Here is a 25,193-nt window from a genome sequence, read left to right as displayed (position 1 = left end):
GCTTTAAATGATATATCTTTGACAATGTGCAGCTTTAGAAATTAAGCTGCTTTGTTTTACTTACTTAATCATTATGCTACTTGTGTTGCAGGCTATAATTCTGCACCTGCCCACATTGTTTCAAAGCTGCAACTACTCATTCAGAAAAAAGGAAGCCCCTCATTAGCTGGGGGACAATAGATAACATGAAAAGGCAAATGAAGAGTAGGTGTGAGGGTTTTTAACAACTGCAGCAATCTGGATTGGTGGTTGGAGTGGTCATCTACCAAATATACTGCGATGTTCAGGAAGCTGCTGCCTCACATAACAATATAATAGAAGAGAATTGTCTCTAGATGAGCAGCTTAAATAAAGACAAAAGATTAACATAGAATTAGCTCTCTCTAGGGAGGGTATAATCTGCTCCGTGATGGGAAACGGCCACTTTGAGGCACATAGAAAACCATCCAGCGACGGGGAAGAGGAAAGCTGTAACCTCTTGTGAGATTTATTTGTCATTAAGGTGGGCAGAGGATGATGAACAGGTCCACAGAGACGTTAGCTGATCTCTGTCCAGGTTTGCTCTGAAGCCCGGCCCTGCCTGATGAACGGAGGAACATTAGCAAAATGCTGGTGAAGAGCAAGGACAAGCTGCAGCCACGTCTCTTTGTTTGACGTGCTGACGGTGATATTTACAGCAAACAAGAAGTTGGCCGTGGCTGGATATTTGTCTTTCTATGTTGATATAAAATTAGAAATGTCCTTGTTATATTAGCCAGTCGTCCTTATTTAGAGAGACTGTTTGAGCACAAAGTAAACCAAAAAAGGAAAAATGTCAAAGTAAGCGAATGGAAACTCAGCTTTGAACACTCTTATTCATTGTGTCTGTCCTCTCCAAGGGTAATTCTCTCTGTTTGCACAGGACTGAAATATTTAATGAGTTTATCTGACTTTCACTCAAACTACAGCACCACACAGATCAATTATTTTAACCTGCGCTAGCATGAGAGTTATCCTGAGTGGGTTTGGCTCTTCCCACCATGTTCTGCTCTGAATGGCTCCTCAGCCAGGACGATAATCCATCTTTGATTTTCAATAATTACTCAACAACAATCACAAATAAAGAAACAGGATGGGGAGTGGGTGAATCCGACACTGCATATCAACAATGGGTAATCAGTGCTAGAATAAAGGAGTCTCCTGTGATTCTGAATGAGATGTAAACACTTTGTTTCAATCAGTTTCACAATTTTCACAAGAGGAAAGTTTGAAACAAGTAAGAGATGACAGAAAGTAAACAAACTGGTTAGCCTGATCTGAAGGTGATGTTATGTAATACAATAGGATATGGCCCAATACGATGTGATACAGTAGTTTGTATGACAATGAAATATGGTACGTGTGGAATCTTGATTAATATCCTCTATTATAATCATGCATTTTCTTTAAATATAATCATGTTTTTCTTATTATGCTCATGTATTCTTCTTTTAACAATTATATTCATATGTTTTCCATTTTATTTGTTTAATTGAAGTAGCCTGTAAATAGTAAGGCGTAAGGTCAGAGATCTGTGCAAATATCTGCACAAAGGTGAAATCGAGGACAGAACCCCCACTTCTGCAGTTCAAGGCAGGTTTAGCCCGGATGTGGTTTCACATCTTCAGCCCACTGCCTTGCAAAAGGCTAAAAGGCCCACCATAGTCTCAGGTTGCAGTTGAATGAGAGCTGAGGGGATTTTTTTTGGTAACATGATGATAAACGGTTTGTACTATGATAAATGAGCGCCTTATGATTACATAAATATTCAATGGTAACGATGTACGCTTTCTTAAGATTTTTTTGATAACCGCAAGTGTTGTAAGTTGTAGACGTATGCTTTTTGTAAACCGCTAGACTGGGGTAATGTCTCTGTTGTTTCCAGAGTACAATGTTCACCTGACATGACCCTTTGCTCACCCTTGATTGCAACTCACCCACACCTGTCACCCCCCCTTTTTCTCCCCCTCCCTTTGTCTTTTCTTTATGAACAACTGTATTAAGATGACACGTACACATGTTTCCCCCCTCCCTTTCTCCTCCCTTATGTTTGAAGAACTATAAAGTATTGAGCATCTCTGCCATTCGGCGGAGAACTTCAGATGCTCTTGAGTATGCTGTAACTTCTCTCTCATGCTGCATGAATAAACTTTGTGTGTAAACTTTTATACTGAGTTCGAAGCCTCATTTCTGGTCACTGCTCCGCTGGACGATCGCCTCACGGCCGGGTCACGCTACCACATACGACACAACTAAGGATGAGTGATTTTCAAATATTAAAATAGCTGTTTAATAATAAAAAATCAAATAGTTCATGTGACTTTTATTTCACCTAAAAAATGTATTTTTTCTCTTTTTCCTAGCCTTTGGTTGTAATGTAGCACTGACGTCAGAAAGTGGTTGCAGGGCATCTGAAAGCTATTGGCTTCATGCCATTAAATAACAAAAAATGTCCACATTAACGTAATAACATTCCAAATAACACAAGAAAGCATGCTAGTAAAATATGTGAGTCTCTGTGAGATTCACAGCTGGAGGAAAACACAGAGGCTGTTTTCGAAACCGCCTACTATACTAGCAGTACGTACTGATTTGGTCTAAATTCAATATGTGGTATGTGAACAAGAGCAAAATCTGCAGTATGCCAAAACTCCCTGGATGTCTACTGATTCAGGAAAATTTCTCAGTATGCATCAGACCAGTCTGCCTCGTGTAGTTTCCCACACGCGTTCGTTACGCCTTTTCTTTCCTCTTCTTTCTTGAGGGGGGAACTCGTCATTATTAAATTCCATATAAACCACTTCTAAACTTTTTAAATTATAAGTGATGCTAAAGAAGCCGTTTATCTATCAGCTTGGACGTTGTTTACTTCCACTTTCCAAAACCAGAAATCCAGTGACGTCTGCCCAGTGTACTGCAAAACAGATCCAACAGAACAGTCAGACTAAAGACTAAATTCAAACGTGGTATGTAGTAGGCAGTACCTACTGCCTGCTACATTAATAGGTAGTACACTTGAGGTCAAAATTATTAGCCCCCCAGGAATTCTGGAACATTTTCCTTAAATTCTGCCCAATGTTTGAATCATTGATAAAACTTGATATAAGCAAACATTCACCAGTGTTCTTTAGTAGCTTTGGTACATTTTGGAAAGTAAAATAATTTTTTAGGATAACTTTATATTAAATATAGTGAAAAATGGGGTGGTCAAAATTATTAGCCCCCCTGTGAATTTTTACTTTTAAAACACACCTGAGCAGTCAGTTTGTTTCCTAACAACACCTGTCGGTCTGTTGGCTTCCTAACAACACCTGAGCATTCAAACAGCATTGAGATTTACTTAAGGGACTCCAAACAGGGCACATGAACACGTTATTGAGAGAGACTACTCTTACTAACCATGCCAAAGACAATGGAAATCAGTCTTGAGCTCAGAAAGAAGATAATTGAGGCTCATAATAAGGGGGAAGGCTATACTGTAATTTCCAGGTGTTTTACAGTGTCTAGAATAGCTGTATGTTGCATCATTGCAAAGTACAAGGAGACAAACTCTGTTGGAAACAAACCTAGGCATGGTAGAAAACACAAGATTTCAAGAACTTTGGGGAGGAAAGTAGTCGAAGATGTCAGCAAGAAGCCCCGGACATCTGCCAAGGTGATTGTTGCTGACCTGACCTCCTCTGGACTTGATGTTTGAAGGAACACAGTTGTGAGGGATCTTCATAGTAGTGGGCTTCAAGACAATCGTCCCAGAAGAACCCCTTTACTCAAAGAGCGGCACATCAGAGCTAGACTGAGGTTTGCCCGAGAACATTTGAAAGGTAAAGATGAGTTTTGGAAGTCCATCCTTTGGTCTGATGGAACTTTTTGGGCACATGGATGTTGTTCATGTTTGGCCAAGAAAGGGGGAGTCCTTCAACCCTTAGAACACGGTCCTCAGAATTAAACATGGTGGGGGGAGCATCATACTGTGGGGCTGTTTTGCAGCCTCAGGCACAGGAAATCATGTTCTAGTACATGGCATCATGAAAAAAGAAAGTTATGTTGACATTTTGAGGGATAATGTGAAGAACTCTGCTCTTAGTCTAGGCTTTCGTCAGCGCTGGGTCTTCCAGCAAGACAATGATCCAAAGCTTACGTCAAAATTGGTCAAACAGTTCTTAAAGGACACCAAAACCAAGGTCCTGGAGTGGCCCGTACAGAGCCCAGATCCCAATCCTGTTGAAATCTGTGGCGGGTACTCAAAGTGAATGTACATGCTCAGAAACCATGTATTTTGGACCAGCTGGAACAATTTGGATTGGAAAAATGGGCCAAAATCCCTCCAGAGACATGTGCCAACCTTGTAAAGAACTATTTGAAGAGGTTGTTGTCAGGTGTGGCTCAGAAAGGGTGCACTATTGACTACTTAGGGCCAGGGGGCTAATCATTTTGGACATGCCATTTTTACTTTTTCTTGTTTTAATTCATTGCATCAATAAAATATTCAAGTCAAACATAGTGAACATTTGTCTTTGTTATTTTAGAAACACATAAACTATAAACACTTGTTTTTATTGGTCATTTTCATGGAGAAATCAAGGGTTTTATCTGATTTCACAAGGGGGGTTAATAATTTTGACCTCAAGTGTACTGTATGTAGCAGGCCGTTTCAAAAACAGCCAAAGACTTCTGCAGCACCAAAGACTTCTGGGAGGAATTTCTACAAAAGCTAGCATGTCTACAACAACTTGCACAGTCATTGAACCAGTATCTCTCTCCTTATGTCTGCAGGGGGAAGTATTCCAGTAATCAGTGAATAATTAGCAGGGACAACAGAATAGTTTTTTTGATTGAAATGACCATCCCTAGACACAACACAGCATGACACAAAACAACACGACTCAATATATGTTATGATGTCATGCGATATAATGTGATACAATGCAATTCTCTACAATATGATATGACATGATATAATTAAAATTTGCCCTGAAATGAACTGCTGCACACATTTGGACGCAAGCCAGGCAGCACCTCCAGAAGTATGACTATCTAAGGCTAAATAACAGGTAAGTTTGTCAACAATATGATGAGATATAACTTCTGAATGTATTGTTATTCATCATTTGAAGTGACTCAAAAAAGTTCACTTACTTTTATTTAATTCTGAATCTCAAATTTTGCCCTAATGACGTAAAAGTTTTCCTCTTTTGTTCAAAAACTTGACCCTGTGGGAAGATTTCAACTAGCTCAATATGAGCGGTTTTACTTAAGTCCAATGATCATGTATGAAGAGTGAAGCCACACTGATGTGCTGTATTGGTGTGTTACAATCTTTAAAGCCTGAATTATGACACAATGACCATCTTAGATTTTATGAGCAAGATTTGAAAACAGGAGGCAATTTTCGACCAGAGGAACTTTACCCCAGAACTAGGGACTTTAGCCCTGAACTATATGCGTTTTGACCGGTGGACCCAGGGTCTAAATTTAGTTCGGGGGTAGATAATCTCCCCACTAAAAAGCCCCTGCTAAAGGGTTAGTACGTTTCAAAGGTCCCAGGACTTTCAGGGGGCAGGGCCTGCAATGTTGAACGTGTCTGATTGGTAGATTAACCACAGTGTTTTTATTCCTCCCGCCGTCCACAATAACATCACACACATCTGTGATTCACTTGATTTCTCTTTCTTTCATTAGTTTTGATTTGTTCTATCTTTTTTGTATGTGTGTGTACTTTTCAAAAGAAGAACCTGTGATTCTCTTGATTTAGCAGCTTGTAACAGTAGTCTTCTCTCAGCCCACCGTGAATGCGTCTCTCCCGGTGTTATGGTTTTAAAAGTGACCCTGTAAACTGGAGACCTTCAGCTGAACGTGTCAGTGTTTGTGGAGTTTACACAGCTGTTGAAACACAGAGGGAGTTCCTGGGAATGCAAACTAGTTTAGTTTTCATCATTAATCATCATCATTAAATATCCTCATCAGATATTTAATGATCGTCTAAAGACGTTTATGAGGGATGCATCCGGCTGAAAGTCTCCAGTTAACAGGGTCGCTGTTTAAACAAAAACACCGGCCGATCTCTGCCACAGCTTTTTTTTTTTTAGATTTTTCAAAAGTGCAAATACACAGAGACATAAGACAAGATATAAACAGACATGACACTGGTGGAGTGTTGGGGCGGGGGGTGTTACCATGAACACACATAATTACAGTACAGAGCTCTTAACCCAGACCTCTCATGACAATGTCCCCGAGCCCGATCAGACCTTGGTCAAAGTCTTTTAAGAGACCAGCAGCTCTCTGCATATTTAGCAGGTCATTTAACCATGAGTCCTTCATGAAGCATTCTGGCTTTTGCTCCTTCAGGTTAAGAAGAATCAGTCTTTCAACCGAAAGGCACCCAAGAACCCACAGGCGTGACAGCAGGGCTAGTTTTAGTCTGGGGCTTATAGCCCAAAATGCAAACTGAAGTGGAGAAGGGAAGAACAGTGTGCAAAATTCCTGTCATGACGGCATGCACTTCTGACCACAAGGTCTTAACAGCAGGACTCTCCCATAGCAAATGTAGTAATGAGCTACGATGGCCACAGTTATACCAACATAAAGCAGAGGCATTGTCAGACATCTTCGAGAGTCTTACCGGTGTAACATAGGCTCTGGATAAAATCTTGTATTGGATGATCTTGTATTTAACACATTTGGAAGACTGAATGCCAGATCTCCATATAGAGGCCCACTCTGGGGCGGTAAAAGTGGTTTTAACGTCACGCTCCCATGCCTCTTGCGTGGAAGTGAACACCTTATGAGCATCAAATGACATAAATTTATAAATACACAAAACAGAATGTCTTGACAGAAAGGTCTCATCCTGTTCCTGACAGGAAGCAGGTACTACACCCTCAGTATGTTTCATTCTCATGATAGAGGACATGCATATGTTAAAAAAAATTAATATGTCAGGCCAAATTTATCCTTTAAATGTTCATAAGGAAAAACCTTATCATCGAAAATCTGACCAATTGTATTAATGTCATTACTTTTGGGGGATTCGTTTGAGGATGCCTCTACCCGACATAAGAGCCGGGTTGTCCCAGATAGGGCAAGATGGAAGACAGAGCTCACTATTAATATGAAGCCTTTTATGTATAATTTTAACAATAGAACATAAAAATCTTATGAGAATGTTATCCAGGGTAACAGGAGGTTTGGGGTGGTACCATAATGAAGCAAAGCTTATCCCTTCATGTTGAGCCATAACACATTTCTCAATCCACCCCCAACTGCCTATTTGATGGTGCTCCTTGTATGCCCATGATAATGGGTACCTAACGTTGAAGGAGATATAGTAATTTAACATATCAGGAACTCCCAAACCCCCTTTAGATCTGGGAACACACACTTTCTTGTATGAGATTCTGGATCTATTTTTGCCCCCAAAGAAACCTTATAAAAATCTTTTTAAACCAGGAGTCTGGAAACTTAAGAAGAATGGCTGACACGGCTTTTTGAGTTCAAAAGGATTTTAAAGCCGTGTTGAAACGTCTTTGCTACTCGCGCTTATCTCCTCTCACGTGTTGATTCAGTGAATCCATCTGTGATGAAATATAGCACCATCTAAAACAGCGCCAGCTGAGTCTCTTCATGCTAACAGGCTAACTGTTGTGTTGCTCATAATGATACCTGCCTGTCCGTCTGCTGCTATGGTGTCATCTGTGATTAATGGCATTCCCCTTTGTTTTACTGCCCTCTACTGGTCTGGTGGTGTAGTGCATTTACTTTTTTTTTCTCCATACGTCACTGGTCTGATTTGCACAATCTACCCGGGACTTCAGCCTGCGATGGAAACGCAGACAACAATGGGGGCACAGGAACCTTTTAGTTCAGGGTAAAGTAGTTCTGGGGGCTAAAAGACCCCGGAACTCTTGGTCGAAATGCACCTAGGGTTTACCTGAATGAAATGAGACATACGCAGTATCATTTAGACATTTCCAGTTATACAGGACCAAGGAAGGAAGGACAGGAAGTGCTGCATGACATCAGAGTGATGTGATGATAAAAGTTACAAGTACAGCTCACATTCAAACTGATTCATTTTCAAACAGGACTTTTTAAGTGGCTCTCTGTTAAGTGATAGACATGGACTCCTTAGCATTATCTGCAGCTGAAGAAAGCTGAGCGACCGTGTCAGAACTCTAGTCAAACTGTCATCCACTGAGAGAAGTACACTTACTGTGACAAGTACAGTACCTCTCTCAAATCCACATCAAAGACCTCAAACTTTTCCTTCAGAAGGAACAACACTAACAAAATGGACATCATGCTGAAGCACAGAAGATTTTAAACCTTGATTTAGATCATGAACGGGATAAACAGACTTTCTTTTGCAAGTTGTTGAGTTGCCTTAAACAGCCTTTTTACTAGTTTTCCCAATGTCACTTTTTTAATCATTTAGTCTAAGTTACTTCAAAATGAACTCACTGTCTTTTCATGTGAGCAGTTTAAAAAGTTGTAAAGTTAGAGAGTTTTAAAGTTTGTCTTTTCCTTAAACTTTGACTATGAGAGTAAAGATTAGACTCGTCTGCATGTTACTTTGTTTTCCTTTCAACTCCAACCTTCAAGAGCAAAACAGACCTTTAGTTTGTAATTTCTCAAACTAAGACAAGCTTCTTGTCCTTCTACGTTTCCACAGTAACTCATCTCCACTGCTGCACACGCTCTGTCCACTCATTAATCACACAAGCCAGCACACAAGGAACTCCCGATGACATAACTACATGTGGGAAAGTCTCGGCCTATTCTCAGTCTCCGTTTTCAGACTCTGAGCCGCAGCATAATGACTTATGGCACAAAAACTTCAACTTCTCCTCACAGTGTCCGGGCTCATTACTAGAAGAAATGCCAAGGGCTCTGAAATATTCAAAAAGCAGAACAGATCACCTCCCTCGGGCTAACTGTACTCGGGCCGATCATCTGTCACCCAGAGAGCAGCGAGACACTGAAGCTAGTTTAAGAAGGGTCTCTTTAATGAAAGAGAAGCTGCACTATGGTGAAACTCACACTGCAGTTCAATCTTTGTGTGTTCAACACTCTATATCTCTTACTTCTTGAAAAAATATTTAAAGCCAACTTTTCCTTTTTGTACAGAAACCATCAGTAACACTTCGGGTTGAAATAATGCAAGCTAATTTATGACCCCGTTTTTATGCATGAATTCATGCAGGATGTATTATGAGTTCCTGTTGCACATCATTAACAAATGATCAAGTGGCTTCTTCCAATTAGTTTAGAGTTGATAGATCATCAGTTATTAATGTTAATTCAGTGTTCCTGCCAAATAGAAATGGCTGAACCCTGAAAGGCCCGGTGAGTGGGCCCTCCTGGATGTGATGTAATGATATCGCCTCATGCACATGCTAACACCTGAACACAGGATTCATTCCAGCAGCCAAAGTCTTTGGTCCTGCCTCACTTTCATCTAAAAGCTCCACCAGCACCTAGCCTCCTGGCTAACATTTGGCTGCTCATCCTGGATCAGATCAGCTTAGCCTTAGCCAGCTTCCTCCTTTTCTTCTCCTTTTGTTTCTGGCATCCAAACTTTTACGCAGGTCTTGGTTAGGCTAAACTCTGTCCAGCATAACTTGCCAATGAGTTATGTTCTGTGGGCCAAGATTCTCAAGTTACAAAGACTGATTCTGAAACAGGCTGATTCAATTAGACCCTGTTTTTGCTGAACGCCATGGGCTGATCTGTGCGGCTGTGCCCAAGGAAGCTTTCACCCCTCTTTATGGATGTCCTTGACTTTATACGTTATTGTTACGCAGTTGTGTTAAAGGGGACATATCACGCTTTTTTCATCAATATATATTGGTCTAAGAGGTCCCCAAAACATGTCTTTAAAGTTTATGCTCAAAAAAACACTTTGAAATCAGATTTTGGTCTGCCTGAAAAACTCTCTTCTTCAGTCCTCCCCAGAACACTCTGTTTTCTCTCTGACCACACCCCCTCAGGAAGTGGATGTGCCTCCGCTGTCCAGCACATTGATCTAATGTTTACATGTTGGCTGAATATACACGGCTGCTCATAGATAGCGTTACTTCAACCCTCTGAATCTGATCCAGAATCTGATCCTGATGGAGAGGCGCCTGTAGCAGGACCTTTCTGAACCATTGGTCACAGATTTAGTGTTTCTTGTTGTTTTATTTATCAGTATGTCGACGTGTGTCTTGGTACACAGCTACGAATATGTAGCTATGTGGCTATGCTAACTAGCGCTAGCACTTATCCATGATAAATAAAAATCATCCACTAGATCTTCAAATCTGCAGACGTGGGGAGTAAAACCGACCTTTGTGTTTATTAAGACAGCCTACAACTAGCATGCCTCCCTCCTAAGCTCCTTGTTAGCACACATTTGTGCAGGTAATGAAAAACGGAGGAGGGATTCAGTATTATTTTATACAGTCTATGGGCTGAACAAGCTCCGAGCTCTGACTCTGTGACAGACATTGATATTGTTGTTACGTAACAAAAACACGGAAGTCTGAAACGGCTCGTTTCACACACATTTACAGAAAGGTGGAGAAATCAGAACAGGGGCAGAATGGATTTTTTTCATTCTCGGGGGGTTTGTAGACATGCCAGGGACACCTTTATCAGGTAGAGAACCATTAAAAAGTCCATTTTGCATGATATGTCACCTTTAAACACTTGATTCTGATTGGTCAATATCAATGCTATTTCTAGACCGCAAAGTGTTGCAGGAGACAACCTGATCACACACATCAAAGCAGATCAATCTGCAGGGAAGGAGTCCAGTGCATGTCACCTCTGCCGGTTGACACTGTGGCAAAAACGTTAGTTTCTGTAAGCATTCTAAAACTATAAACAACATGGAGGATACAGGGAGGCTGAAGACTATGGAGATAAATGAAAGTGTGTTGACCGAGTTGAAGAAGACAGACATGAAGCAAATACGGAACAGCACCATGCTTGGGCTGCGGATCTAAGTATCAAGTAATTGATTTCTAAGATTGTGCTCAGATACTTTTTTTTTTCTCTACCTGTGGTCTCATATTACATTCAGCTATCATAACGGTGTTTTAAGTTTTAAGGCATGTTTTTATGCAAACACAATGGCGCTCAGCCAGGGCTGCAGCTGTGCACCAGGTCTTCATGATCATCATGGTAGCCACTCATCTTCTTGGGAACATTGGGGAGCACTCACAATAAAGTTCATGACTTTAGATAATAGAAATTGACAGGAATGAACGTGTTTTAACCAAGCGGCAACCTCCGGTCTGAAAATATGAGTCCAATGCAGAAGTGTTAAAAACTGCAGTTCATTGAGGATCCACTTGAGGCTGGCTCCGGAAGTACTGGAAACCACATACACACCAATTCAAAGAAGACGATCTTTACAGTAGAAATAAACATGTTTACAGCCTGGTAGAAAAGACCAGTGGAGTCTGGATAGCTCATTCCTCTATCAGCACACTGTACAGGGGTGATTTTTTCATAACGCTGTAATTTGAAAGATTTTGAGATTACTAGTCTTCCAATGAGAGGCACAGCTGACTTGATTGACAGGCTGGAACACTGTAGCTGTTGGCTAGGAGGCTCAAAGCCCGCCTCATTGCGTCACAGTAGCTTGACAGCAACAATATGGCTCCCTCAGACGATTGGCCTCAAAACAGCTCTTCAGAAACAGATGGGTGACGTCACGGATACTACGTTCATATTTTATACGGTCTGTGGTTTTAACTCGACAGGCGTTCATCCATGTTCAGCCCAGTCTCCACCCCCCAAAGGGACCTCTGCTGGTCAGCAAACACCTCTGCAGTAGTGAAGAAGGCCCAGCAGAGACTACACTTCCTGAGAGAGCTCTGGTGTGGCTGCTCGTGTCTTACTGCTCCACCATCGAAAGTCTTTGGCGTCATACCGCATCTCGGTGTGGCACGCTGCTGACTAAAAAGCTCTGAAGAGAAGGACAAAAATGGTAGAACAGTCATCGGCTGCTGGCTGGCTGCCTTTTCTGGAGGACATCTCCAGATCCCGGTGCCTCTGCATGGCCAAGAAAATCATCAAAACTGCTCCCATCCAGGTCACACACTGTCCTCTCTCCTGCCCGCTGGTTAGAGGTGCAGAAGTTTGAAGTCATGCTCAAATAGACTCAGAAACTGTGGTTCTACCCACGGGCGGTTAGTCTGATAAATCAAACTAGATAATCTTGCTCTAGTTTTAAAACTTGCAATAAAGTTTTACTGTGCAGTATGGTTTGAATAGGTACAACATGGCTTTCATTAGTGCAATATTCTTATTATCTACTTGTTTAACATTTTTTATTCCACTGCACGACTGTTTATGTTTTCTGTCTTGTTTGTCTTTTATTTTGGCACCTATTTTTGATTTAACACTTCCAATCTTGTTTTATATTCTAGGATAATGACAATAAAGCCTTTCTATTCCAATCTAATATTGATGTATTTTTGTGTCAAAGTAAATGTTTAATCTTTGAACATCATTTTCAGAGATCCAGTTTCTTAAATACATTTTTTTCGCTTTGCTGTTGTGGATCCAAGATGGAAGTGTTACAAGCCTTGGAAGAGAGACAATGGGCTACAACATGCAACAAATGTCTACAACATGCAACTAGGGTTGAGCCTGACTAAGGATTTGCTTAGTTGAATTTGATTCATCAGATTTTGCCCATAGTCGATGAATAGTGGAATGTTTGTTGTTTTTCCTTATTGACCCAAAGTCTGCATGATGGTGACCACATGACAATATTACACATAACCCTTTACAATTAAGAGACTCATAGCTTAAAGTAAAAGGGACAACAGAATATTAGAAGTATAAAACTTAAATTTTTTAAATATGTATTGCAAAAACAACGAGGTGATGAAGGAGAGAAAACTCAAATAAGACCACCATCCGTTAAACATGGAACAACGCTCCACTATAGAATAAGGAATCAGGAGATATTTAAACAGTGTTCACACAGAGGAGAGCAGTGCTGCAGAGGGTAGTTTGTCCAACTTAAGGCTAAACATTTGTATAATGTTCAAAATCAAACCTGAACCAGCTAAAGGGTTTTTAAATCTCTTAACAGAACCTTTTAAAACAGTCTTTCATCACGTCTTTGTCCGCTTGAGTCTTTTCAAACTGTACATGATGAAAACCATCGTGTGTACGGGCAGAAGTGCGCTCCTTCCTTTGTTGAGTGTAAATCCTGTCTTTGAGAATATCCTCTCTGATGATGTGGAGGTGGATGGGATGCTGTGGATTGTTTTTGAGGCTTCAGACAGCTTTGGGTATCCCTACTGGTTCTTTTGGCCCCGTACAGTTTTTGTGTGGTCCGGTAATCCTTGATCTCACAGCCCTCTTCATGAAGCTGCTCCTCATCTTCATCACTAGTTTTTAGGATCAACTGAAGTTTTATTTTCTGACATTTTGAGCTGCCATGAACGTAGAAAGATTTATAGACCAGCTGAGGTACGTCTGCTCCACAGGTCCCCGCTAAATGGGAGAGTCCACCTTTAATTACCAGGGGAGATTTAATTACCACTTTAAGGAGATTTAACACTTCAAGAGCTGTTCTCAGAATTACATTAAATAAGTCTATAATTATATCAACATAAGATATATGAGACACTGTTTTTACGGGAAACAGGAAAATAATGTAAAATTAGACATTGAGCACCCCCATGGTTTGAATGGAATGATCCACGTTTCATATGCAAATATTCGACTATGAGATTGGCAGTCGACTAAGGCTCTTTGAACGAATCGTCCAATATTCAACTATTTGGGGTCACCCCTAGATGCATCAAAAGTCTGCAACATGCAACAGAAGTCCACATCCAGAATCAAAGTATGGATATTATAAAGCAATAAGAACTGGGTAGTTTATATGGTGAGCTCAATCCTCACACTCTCCATATGACGTGTCTAACTGTGCTGCAACATTTCAGCAACAAACTCTGAAGACTTCTGTCTCCAACACTCGGGCCTGCAGCTCTGATTAATTATCGTGAACTTAAAGTACGATGTATAAGTCACATCAATCCATCACTGTCGTCAGCCGGGCTGAGTCTGACGCGCTCTGACAGACTCTTTGTTACAGACTTATTTACGAGGTGATGCTCTAAACAAAGACTCCGACGTTTCCTCTGTGGAAGGTGGCATTTTGAAAAGCACATTCACTTTCTTTTCCCTCTTTCGTGTTGACGCTCTTCTTCTTTTCTGCCCTGATGCTTTCAGAGCCTATTATATTACTATGATGGTGTCGGCTTATAAGTGCTTTGTCTTGACATTATGAACAACTGAGGGAAAAACACAGTTGTTAATTATACAGAGAGTCCATCAAACAGCTACAAATGTACTCACTGATCTGGATCTACACTGAGATTACTCCCCTGTTTAAAACTCTAATCCTTCTGGGTTTATGAGATAAACCTCAGCTTCTGACTATTTATGGTCTGCGGTTCGAAGCAACATTTATTCAATATATTCTCATACTTCTCTATGCAGCAGTTTTGAGCTGTCTAAAATCCACATTTTTTCCTTCCAACCTATTTATGAGTTATTTAAAGTTAGAGTGAGGAGTTTTCATGTTCTGGTGATTCTGGTGACCCCTGTGGACGGAATGGGTAGTGAATGATGAGCACCATCACCCTCTTTTGTAAAGATGTCTCTTTGTTGTTGAAGTAAATTACTGAATACAGATCTTCTTTTTAATCTCACTTTTCTTTGTTCAGACACTTCGATGAGGATGCAGAGTGATGAGGTCATGTGTCATGTGTGTTTAAATTACTAACTGTAACGACTAACCTTTGCAGTTAGTTAGCTTACAAAAGGTGGGCAGACGCACTGGTGTAACATTACTCGTCACAGCCAGTGCGTCAGGATGTGAGCTTCGGTGTCCCAATAAATGTCTGAATAACGTAAATATGTACACAGTTTAACTCTTTAATCCTCACAAGCAGTAAAGCATTCACACACCGAGACATACACTATATTTCCAAAAGTATTCGCTCACCTGCCTTGACTCACATATGAACTTAAGTGCCATCCCATTCCTAACCCATAGGGTTCAATATGATGTCGGTCCACCTTTTGCAGCTATTACAGCTTCAACTCTTCTAGGAAGGCTGTCCACAAGGTTAAGGAGTGTGTTTAAAGGAATTTTTGACCATTCTTCCAAAAGCGCATTGGTGAGGTCACACACTGATGTTGGTTGAGAAGGCCTGGCTCTCAGTCTCCGCTCTAATTCATCCCAAAGGTGTTCTATCGGGTTCAGGTCAGGACTCTGTGCAGGCCAGTCAAGTTCATCCACACCAGACTCTGTCATCCATGTCTTTATGGACCTTGCTGTGTGCACTGGTGCACAGTCATGTTGGAAGAGGAAGGGGCCCGCTCCAAACTGTTCCCACAAGGTTGGGAGCATGGAATTGTCCAAAATGGTTTGGTATCCTGAGGCATTCAAAGTTCCTTTCACTGGAACTAAGGGGCCAAGCCCAGCTCCTGAAAAACAACCCCACACCATAATTCCTCCTCCACCAAATTTCACACTTGGCACAATGCAGTCCAAAATGTACCGTTCTCCTGGCAACCTCCAAACCCAGACTCGTCCATCAGATTGCCAGATGGAAAAGCGTGATTCATCACTCCAGAGAACGCGTCTCCACTGCTCTATGGTCCAGTGGCGGCGTGCTTTACACCACTGCATCCGATGCTTTGCATTGCACTTGGTGATGTATGGCTTGGATGCAGCTGCTCGGCCATGGAAACCCATTCCATGAAGCTCTCTGCGTACTGTACTTGGGCTAATCTGAAGGCCACATGAAGTTTGGAGCGCTGTAGCAACTGACTGTGCAGAAAGTCGGCGACCTCTTTGCACTATGCGCCTCAATATCCGCTGACCCCTCTCTGTCAGTTTACATGGCCTACCACTTCGTGGCTGAGTTGCTGTTGTTCCCAAACTCTTCCATTTTCTTATAATAAAGCTGACAGTTGACTGTGGAATATTTAGGAGCGAGGAAATGTCACGACTGGATTTGTTGCACAGGTGACATCCTATGACAGTTCCACGCTGGAATTCACTGAGCTCCTGAGAGCGGCCCATTCTTTCACAAATGTTTGTAAAAACAGTCTGCATGCCTAGGTGCTTGATTTTATACACCTGTGGGCAGGCCAAGTGATTAGGACACCTGATTCTGATCATTTGGATGGGTGAGCGAATACTTTTGGTAATATAGTGTACATTAAATCCTGTTCATAGACATTTAGCTCTTTTATGGCCCTGTCACATCTGGACGATTTAGCTAGTGTTTTCCCACATAATGAGCCGTGGAGAGTGTGAGAGGAGTGAAACCAGCAGGAACGCAGCCTCTGCTCTTTACAAGAAGTTACACTTATTGACTGCAGTGCTTTCAAAAACCTAACATTTTGAACTTCACCAGACTCTGACCGTCTGGCTTCAGCTTCTATTTCAGAGGCTCTGCTATTTGACACTTTTTCTGGGGGGGTCCTCCCCCAGAAAATATTGAGGATTTAACACTTAATTCCCTGCATTCTTGTGAATATTTATGTGACCATTTGTGCTGGAAATTAAATTATAAAAAAGGAAAACATAAAATGTTTGATACATAAATAACAAAAACATGAATTCAAATCCCTGAAAGAAGCTTACATTCTAGTAACATTTAAACTGTTATTTTTCATGACATTTCTTTAAAACTAAGGAGTTCAATTTAAATCAGAGGTTGAAAAATAAATAAGAAGAATAACTGATGACACATTTAAATCAATAAACACTCTCTGATGTGTTAAACTAAACTCCCAAACCGTTGGCAGTCAGGGGTCCCAATCATTCAGGACTCACTTCAGATCTGAGTGGGTCTGTTTGTTCAAAACCTTCATGTTTTGTCTCATAATGGCATTTCACGTTGTCTCTTTTCAGAAGGGACAAGGTTTCTGAACATATGATACACACTTGTTTAGTGCTCCCAGTGGGAAGTAGGAACAGAAATGAGTCTGTCCTTTAAAAATCAAAGTGTGCAGCTCTATTTTGGCTGCACACTTTTCTTTTATGGAGAGGGACACTTGTTCCTTATTTTCTAAACTTTCTCCAGCTCAGTCGTCTGTATCGCTCCATTTCTCCGTCTCACTCCTCTGTATATCTCCCTTGTTTTCTCTAACTTTATCGCTTTCGTTTTTTCTTTCCACCGTCTTTTCACGTGTGACTTGCCTCTAACTTCTCATCTGTCTGATCTGTATAGTTGTAATGTTTACCGCCTGGAATGCCCTGACTTGATTGGCTGAGTAGTATCACATGGGATTGTTTAACTCGCATGCAATTGGTCCGTACATTCCCTCATCTGCTTAACCACTACTGTGCTGCCACTAAGGCAGTTAATTTGGTTTTTATAACATGGGAATTCATTTTTGCACTAATTAAAGTTAAAGAATATGTTAAAAGCTGCTAAAAGTTAAAAGTGCCTGTAAAAGAGGTTTATTTTGAAAATCGGTCATTTGATGACGTCACATCCTGTCAGGTCTGTTTCTGTTAGGTCATTTCCTGTTAGCTTCTCTTCCTGGCTCATCAGAAAGCAAGGCAGACATGTGGAGCATGGTCTGAATGTTATCCGCCGCCATCTGCTCAAATTCATCATAGAGGCATTGCCGTAAGTTGTTTAGATGTTTAGGATGTTAAGAATATAAATAGTGATATATTGTTAAAAACGTTTTAGGATAAAAGGTTAAAAATAGAGATTATTTACATTGATTTAAAAGCTATTTAAAACATGCTAGCAGCTAATGTAGCTGGTACTCAAAGTGCATTGAGTGAAGTTAATTCATGTTTGAAGCCACTTAAAATGTAACATTAAGTTATATACAGTGCTTATTGTTTTGTATTGTTTTATTTACAGTTTTCACCAGCATGTCAGTGAAGGAACCCGAAGTAAACGGTCAATCTTGCTTCGACTCTGTCTTCATTGGCTCTGGTTTACCTTGGTGTTTAGTCAGAGTTTCAACACACTGCACGAGAACACTACAACTACCTTAAAGACTACAGAAGCTGCGCCTGTTAAAATAGAAGCGCCCGTCAGATTTTAATTTAGGACCTTCTGTTTTGACTGTCGGTCCGGGTGCGTATGGGACGGCTTCTGGGTCCGGACCAGGACTGCGGTCAGCCAGTTAGTGACCCCTGGTCTAGAGGGATTGTTGTTAAGTCTTACTTGTGACAGCAAGAAGTTTTCTCGGTTCATTGTGTGTAAACTGTAAACATTAGCTTGTGGTTTACACACCTGCACCACCAGGTAACTCTGGATCTCTCCTGCTCTCCAGTTTAGCTCTGAACTTTCTCTTTTTTTTTCCCTGAGGTGAATTGAATCTCATTTCCCTCTGTAAAAAACGGCTCATGAAGGTGTCCACGTGTGTCCACGTGTGTCCACAGTAAACGGCATGATATCGGCGCGGAGGAGTGAAAATCCACTCCTGTGTCAGTCTCCATTTGACACTGAGTGAGGGCTCCAAGGCTTGTCACACTCACACACATGCAGACACACAGCTCTACATGTGTGAACGTGTGTCAATGACCGCATAATTTACCTACAACTTATGGCAGACGTATGCCAGACATATGATCCTCGCCGTACTAGGATGTATACCAGCGTGCTTCAGCATACTCTTAACTTATACAAAACGTACATATAACTTATGCATCCTACACCAGCTTACTCGCCAATTTTTTTATACGCTGGCTAAATCGTCAAGGTGTGACATGTAGAGTTTCTCCGTCTGAGACTTCAGCAGAAAACGTACGTCTGTTTGATAGTCCTGCTCCAGTATCAGACATGAGTATTGTATTTCATAATATTTATTCCAGTATCCTTTGCACCGCTCACCCTTGCACCATTGTCTGTCTATGAATATGATTGTTGTTCAGTCTGCAGGCTTGTTCACTGTGCTTTCATTTTACTTGCACAGTAGCTTAATGTTTAATGCCCGTGTTATCTTGTGGAGCTTGTTGTCTTTGTCTTTTTCTGTGTATAAACATGGACAGCAACAGTAAACCAAAGTCTAATGTCTTGTGTCCACATTATATTAACTCCTGCATGTAGAAGACAGCGTTTTTTTCCTGCATGAAGGACAGGCTACAGGTTTTTCTCTTTTTGCACAGTTCCAGTGTCTTTAAGTTGACTGTGTCGTGGCACAATTGCAGGATCAAAGGATTTTTCTCACATTACATACTCCTGCATAAGTGCAGTCTTTATTTCTCTGCATAATGATGTCCATGGGAAGTTATGTTTTGATCTTACCCTGTGTGAATAAAGCTGTGTTAGCACTTTGCTTTACATAGTTAAATATTAAACCTTGGGCGATTGAAATCAGCATCTGAAGTGCTCTAACTCTGATGTTGTTGTTTTATTTGTCATTATGTCGACGTGTGTCTTGGTACACAGCTACGAACATGTAGCTATGTGGCTATGCTAACTAGCACTAGCTTTTTTCCATGACAAATAAAAATCATCCACTAGATCTTCAAATCTGCAGACGTGGGGAGTAAAACCGACCTTTGTGTTTATTAAGACAGCCTACAACTAGCATGCCTCCCTCCTAAGCTCCTTGTTAGAAACACACGTGTGCAGGTAATGAAACACGGAGGAGGGGTTGAGTTGTATTTTATACAGTCTATGGGCTGAACAAGCTCCAAGCTTTAACTTCCGTGACAGACCGGATGTTGTTGTGACGTATGAAAAACACTGAAAACTGAAACGGCTGGTTTCACACACATTTACAGAAAGGTGGAGAAATCAGAACAGGGGCAGAATGGATTCTTTTCATTTTCGGGGGGTTTGTAGACATGCCAGGGAAACATATTTCAGGTAGAGAACCATCATTAAGTCGATTTTGCATGATATGTCACCTTTAAGTCAGGATAGAATAAACCAAAAATAAGACCCAAGAAAAGAATTCTTCCATGGGTCCAGAAAAATGTACTCTTGGAGTTTTTTGAATGAAGTCACTTTTAATCATTTTTGGTTCTTTGAATCTTAAATTAAAGCAAGGTACATGCAGGGGTGCATCTCGCTCAGCTTGAAGCGAAGCTTCCAGCAAAGCGTCTGCCCCCTGGTGGCTGGCTGCAGTATAGGTCAAAAACTCTGTCTCCCCCATTCATTTGAATGGGGGAGCAGTCAAACTTTAAATAATAAATAAATACACAAAGTACGAATGTTTCTCCCATCCGTATGCTGTGGTGATATGTAGTTAGTATTTGACTGTTTTGTGTTCAAGGCCTCTTTTTTCTGAAAAGTTTCTTTTTCGTTAGTTATTAGAGTTTAAAAAACGGGGTTTTACTTCCGGGTTTGCTTTGATTCACAGCCGCCGTAGAGAGAAACTCCATAGGATCTTGTGACGCTACGCTGTAGGACGGAGCTCGTTACCGTGGCAACCACAGAAATTCACTACAGGGCAGACTGGCTGCACAAAGGCTGCGCATTGGAACTGTATATTTTGGCTTCAAAACCGTACAACGGGAAAAGGCGGAGCAACGCTGTCCATTTTATATACAGTTTATGGGTACATGTCTGTTTTTTGATGTTGTAGATTATAGTTTCAGATTTTCCTGTGGAATGTGGGGCATTAAGAGTGATTTAACTCCCCCTGATCTGCTTGAAAGACGATCGTGGCAGCACTGATTTGAGGTCGCAAATGTCAAAAACTATTAATATTTATCATCAGATATTTTGCTGTGTAGGGGGGGAACCCAGAACACAGCCGAGCACACTCTCTTTGGATTTTCACATAGAACAAAACAACAATCGAGAAGCAAGCTGACTGAAGATGGAAACTCAACATATTCAGCTGTGGAGACTGTAATGAAAGCACAGTATAAAGTTAGATGGAAGTCACAAATGGAGAACTAACTTGTTGATTTGTTGCTTACACAACATGACCTTTAAAACCATGATCAAACTGACAGGGAGAGCAGTTAGACAGAAATGGTTACCGCAATGGATTTAGCAGATAGCTAAGCAGCTAGCAACATTTAGCTTCACAACCATCCTGTTGTCTGCCATGTTTGTTTCCTCTAAAGTCACAGTTGACTATTGGCATTGATGTGTTAAGAGTGCTGCGGTGTTGCTCTCCACACATAGTGTAGAACAAAACAGTTCAATCTTTCATTGTCATCATGTGTGGACCCTCTCACTGTTTAAACATCTGTTCAAATTTTAAAACATCTCTTAGTGTGGGCCAGACTTCAGATGTTTATCTAGGCTGTCAGGTCAACGTGGCTAATATCTGGTCTAATAAGACCTTTTTTACCTAGAAATAAAAAAAACACTTACAGTGCATGCCTTCACTGAAACCGTGCTAGGAAATCTGTCTGCTTTGAGTCTGACAGGACAGGATCACATCTCCTGTACTTGAACTTAAAGCTGGGGTTGGTAATCAGATTTAGATCCACTTTTTGTTATACTGGTTAAAATGATCTTTATGTCCTGATGGCAATCAATACATAATGTGTTCTTAAAAAAGAGTGAAAAAAAACTGCTATCTACAGCCGGAGTAAACCTGGGAAAACACCAACCAATCAGCGTTTTTTGGCTCCCCAAATTTTAAACCAATCAAATCCCGTCCAGCCGTTCTGCCCTCCTCCTGCGCTACATTTCCCCAGCGTGCACTCCTCCGAGTCCCCGTCTCCTGCCTCTGCTTCCCCTGACTCTACTGACTGCCCCTCTCGCTCGTCCTCGGGCCTGTCCCCTCTGACCTGATGAGGTGCTTTGCTCAGGACTGTAGTCCGGATCAGAGTCTAAAAAGCTCTCACCAACAAGCAGAATAATTAATGACGTTCAGTAAGTCCTACAGAAAATATATATGTATTGTAGCGTCTGTCCGGACGCTGTAGTGATGACGAGCCGATTCGTGAACACGTTGAGTTTTAATAACCGGTCACTGTCGGCCGTGATCACGCCAACCAACAAAACAACAATCAATGTTTGAATGAATGAAGAACTTCTCCTCTTGTCTCTCCCATTACACTCTACACCTCTCCTGATGCCTTCACTGACCGTCAACACTGTAGGAATTAAGAACATCTACACTGAACAGGTTTAACAAACAGTAGAGCTGTTACAGTATTATATATGTGTTATAACTTTTCTCCTGATATCGTGTCACCAGTACAACTGGATAATGCTAGAATGATAGTTGTGAGTACTAACAGCAGCCATGTTTGTTTGTGTTTTTAACTTTCACTATGATAATGTTTTGGTGAGGACCGGTTTTGAATCAGTCACCATCATATGGTCGAGAATCAGTGGCACTCGTGCATGTGAGCGGGGAGGCGTCGTTTTGGAGGAGCTCTGAGGGAGGAGGGGAGGGGTTAGACGGAGTCATGAGGAAAAGCTACATTCAAATTCATGCTGGTTTTCCGAGACTACCAACCCTAGCTTTAAAGAAAAATGTTTCAAGGCAATCAAAAACGCTGTTACTGCTGTTTCTAACCTTTTCCACTGCTGATAGTTCTCATTGAAAACATTCACGAACCCAAACCAAGAATAGCCACAACCACAAACACTCATTTTTCTCTGATGCATTTATCTGCTTCTTAAATATCCATACGGTTTTAATGGGGTAGTGAGGAGCAGCTACAGTGAGCGGTGAAATAAAAGGGTGCAGGTGACAGCTGCACACCTTCACTGCTGGAGTAAGTGCCGAGACAAATTGTGCTTCTGTCGAGTAAAATGTCATTCCACGGTGTAGAAAACAGTGTTTGTGAAGAGCTCCTGAACAGAAATACACTCTTCACTCCACCTGCCTCCACACTGTGTCACATATTAAAAAAAGTAAATGAAAACTATATTCATCCAAACAAGTATTGGAATGTTTCAGAACTAGTCCTATTCACACACGTCTGAAAAATACAAATAACATGCATTTGGTGTACCAGTCTTTCACACTCTTACCAAAAATAGTGGCACTCCTGTTGGGACTGATAGGCATGAATCACTCTTCTATTAGCTTCCTTCCTGGAAGCAGTGGAAGCGTTATGAAATGCACAATTTTCAGTTTAGGAAACAAGGTCAGTGATGCCTCCTGTTACTCATGTTGAACTGTCCGCTGCAGACCAAGGCTGATGCTTCTTCTTTTGTGTCGTGTAAAAAGGGTGTAACATATCAGGGAAGGATTGCGATTATGCGACCCAATCAACAAACAAATGTTGGTGTTGGAAAATAATTGCCTGTAATCTGTTCCTCCCTCTGCATATACATCGCAACCCTGGAGTTCTCTCAAGTTGCTGTCCTGACGTAAATGGAGTCAGTACCTTCTGTTGGAGAAGTTGAAGGAGCTCTGAAGTAGATGGAGTTTGGTCAGGTAAGGGCCAGGTGCAGAGGAAATACAGCAACAGAGATACATTTTTAATATATACATATCTTGTGTTAGTATCTTTTAAAGGAGGATGCGACAGCCCTGCCTTGTACTAAACTTTTAGGAATGAAGAGCAAAGCAAGGCAAAGCTTTCCAAGGTGGTTGAAATTAAGAAGAACCGTTTCAGGCTGCAAACAGATTCAGCTGTCACATCATCATGAAAAGGCACTCCATCGCCCGAGTCTGAAAATGTAGGTGACCACAGCCATCCATTCTAGAAGTTCTGCCTTCAGGACAAAGGTTCAGAGTCTTCTGTGCATAGAACATATTTATAAAAGTCATTTATCCCATTTGACATCAAATATCTCAGTCAGTAATCCCTTTTATAGTCAGCTTACACCTGATACTGCAGACAGTACTTTTATTGTCACTTCAATCACCTAGTACCATCTGTTAAGATGGCGACAGGATCTTTAATAGGACTATGTTGTTGTTTTTTTATTCATATGGTTGGCTTTGTTTGTTTTTTGTGGGGGTGTCTGTGATTTAGGCTAATGTGGAGTTTGATGTTACAACAATAATATGTGTCTGCAGAGCCAAAGGCTACAGGCACAGGACAAATGTAGTATCAATTCTGGGATTGCATTTCTCTGGTGTTGTTGCAACACTTACGGCTAGGGTAAGGGATACGATTAGAGACTAAAAATGTGGTTACAATCAAAAAAATGCATTCCTTGGTGACCACTGGGCAGTGCCATTGCAAACAAGGGTCTTATACACTACCAGTCAAAAGTTTGGAAACACCTTCTCATTCAAGGGCTTGTATTTATTGTAATGATTGTAAACACTGTAGATTAATATCAAAGACATCAAAACTATGAAAGAACATATATGGAATTATTGAATGAACCAAAACGTGTTAAACAAAGCAGAATATGTTTTATATTTTAGATTCTGTAAAGTAGCCCCCTTTTTCCTTCATGACAGCTTTGCACACTCTTGGTATTCTCTCAGTCTGCTTCATGAAGTGGTCTCCTGGAATGGTTTCTAATTAACATGAGCCTTGTCAATAGTTCATTTGTAGAATGACTTGCCTTCTTAATGTGTTTGAGACCATCAGTTGTGTTGTTCAGAGGTAGGGTTAGTACACAATGGAAAGCCCTATTTGACTACTGTTGTAATCCAGATTGTGGCCAAACCAGATTATTTCATAGTTTTGATGTCTTCAGTATTAATCTACAATGTTGAAAATAATTAAAATAAATGAAACCCATTGAATGAGAAGGTGTGTCCAAACTTTTGACTGGTGGTGTAATTTTGCATCCAAAAAGTGTGGTCCTGAACCTACAGCCTTCAGGTCTGCAGAACTTTAATTGTGCATACACATTGAACTTCACAACAGCCTAATATTGGTATGTTACACTCAGAAGAGAGAAGAAAAGCATGATGTTACTTGGTTCAGATTTTCTTTTCACAGTAATGGCTTTTAGCAATGCTCAATGAGACCACCAACGATGAGATTGTAAATTTCAATACATGTATTTCTAATGCCAGATTAGACGATTTGCAGCACACTGATGAAACAGTCTTTTATAACATTTTCTACTGCAGATCAGTTTACAGTGAAATAAGTGATATGTTTGATTGTTGAAAGAAAGCATGATGATTTTGGGGGATTTGAAAAGACTACTAATGCATGCACATGACAGAATAAGTGAAGATGTATGAGTTTCCGCTCTGTCCAGAGGGGGTGCCAAAATCACAAACAGAAAGGTCCCCACAGGAGCTTTAATATCCCTGCCTGTAATCATTAA

General features: G+C 41.0%; 1 protein-coding gene and 1 long non-coding RNA gene across 2 annotated transcripts in view; one reads left to right on the top strand and one right to left on the bottom strand.

The window, feature by feature from the left end:
- The window catches only part of LOC117825736 (gamma-aminobutyric acid receptor subunit gamma-3), a 143,304-nt gene that overhangs the window by 103,214 nt on the left and 14,897 nt on the right, over positions 1-25,193 (bottom strand). The gene's annotated exons all lie outside the window — the stretch shown is intronic.
- On the top strand, positions 17,579-17,982 carry LOC117825747. The gene is made up of 2 exons (XR_004633893.1): positions 17,579-17,687; positions 17,934-17,982. It is a non-coding gene; the product is annotated as an uncharacterized LOC117825747 (long non-coding RNA).

The sequence above is a fragment of the Notolabrus celidotus genome, chromosome 2, assembly GCF_009762535.1.
Source record: "Notolabrus celidotus isolate fNotCel1 chromosome 2, fNotCel1.pri, whole genome shotgun sequence".
In the NCBI taxonomy this organism is placed as follows: Eukaryota; Metazoa; Chordata; class Actinopteri; order Labriformes; family Labridae; genus Notolabrus; species Notolabrus celidotus.
This window is presented reverse-complemented; position numbering and strand designations above follow the sequence as displayed.